The sequence below is a fragment of the Choloepus didactylus genome, chromosome 7, assembly GCF_015220235.1.
Source record: "Choloepus didactylus isolate mChoDid1 chromosome 7, mChoDid1.pri, whole genome shotgun sequence".
Taxonomy (NCBI): Eukaryota; Metazoa; Chordata; class Mammalia; order Pilosa; family Megalonychidae; genus Choloepus; species Choloepus didactylus.
In genome coordinates this window covers 151,756,844-151,758,514 of record NC_051313.1, presented here as the reverse complement: position 1 = coordinate 151,758,514, position 1,671 = coordinate 151,756,844, and positions in this window count along the sequence as shown.

Sequence of the window (1,671 nt, the reverse complement as noted above, 5' to 3'; positions counted from 1 at the left end):
TAATCACAGAGGATCGTTTGAACCAGCAGTTTCCAGGATGGAACTGCGGCTTCTGCCTGAAGCAGAGAGACAGACAGTCACCAACCAAACTTTGGAGCTCTGCAGAAATGCTTGCTTCACACGAGTTCAGAAAAGCAGTGTCTACTGTTTGTAAATAACATGGCAAAGAGAAGTTGCAGTGCTAAGAGAAAGGGGAAAAGTGCAATTTCCTTTGAGTCACCAAGAACTCAGAGGTTCTATTTTCCAAAAGGAACAACTTGTTAACCTCCCTTCTCTATCCTTTTGAAAAGAATTTGAATAGGTGGCTAGGATGTACTGCAGGGAATTTAGATAAAAATTTGAGTCCAAGTTCTCCCTGCAACTCCTAGCTAGACAAGTTGCAAGATCTTTATGGGCTTCAAATTGTTTAGCTTTGAAACTAAAGGTCTGGGTTTGATGCCCTCTGAGGCTGCTTCCAGCTACTATTGTAACAACTCAGACTGGGCTATCCTAGTTGCAGGACAGCACCGCAATGTTGCAGAAGCCACAGACCTGCACCCTGCCTTGGCCAAGGTCTCACCCCTGGGTTTGAAGGCGTCGTCCCCAAAGGCTACAGGGAACCTGAGCGCCAACTCCAGATCACCCACAAAAAAACCCAACAGGTGCTTTTCTAACACATTTTCAGAAGAGGAATCCCGGTCTTTGCCCGGCTGGGGTGGAAAACAGGAGACCATGCATATAAGCATGTTTATTTGTGGCATCTCAGCACAGGGAAGCACAAAGCAAGGCTCTCACAACTCCGCGAGCCGTCCAGGCCCTGGCTGCGCCTGACCAGGTGCCATCACGGCCCATATGTTTTCTGAATGAATTAAGTGTTTCTGACGGGACCCACATTTTCACTCAGTATGTTCACAGCTCCCACAGTCCTGTGGACGGGGTCCCGGCCTCTGGCCAGCGCTGGATCTCGGCTCTCACACATTGCAGCCAAGTTTCCAGGGTGACTTCAGTGGGGCTGACAAGACACACATTTCCCTTCAGCAGTCAGCCACACACAGGATTATCTGTTAGTGGAAATTGTCACCGTATGTTTCTGCTGGGTTTTGGCAGCCAACCCTGCAGGGATGGTACGCCGTTTGCAGACCTAACTGGACTTCCAGTTCCCCCTCTGCAGATAGGCGCTTTCAGACAGTGCATAACGAGCACCGCGTTCCCAAACGCGGAGGAGTCTGTGGCCGCCAAGGGAAGAGGCGTCCTGGCGGGGAGTCAGAGCATTTTTCTCCGGAGGGGTGGATTTATTGAGACTGTGATGGAGACAGAGGCGTAGAGATGGAGATAGAAGTACGCTGGGCTGTGGAAGTGCCCAGATGGTCCAGGAAAAATGTGAGAGTCAGATTTAACAGAAAAAATAAGGGAGTGTGGATGTGGGCGGTGGTAGTGTGGAATTTCTTGGAAACGAAGAGAAGGAAAATAGCAAATCTCTGTCCTCAGCCTTAACCTTTCTCTGTGCCCCAGGCTGCCGATTGGGCAAGGCCACTTGGCTCTTCTGATGTCACCCCAAACTCATAGTATCCAAAACTGAGCTCATCCTCCCCCAAACTGTCTTCTCTTCTTAATTCTGTCGGTGGAAACGATCCTTCCGTGCACCCAGGCTGGGGTCTTTGGGGAAACCTTTGATTTGCCCTCCTTCCTATC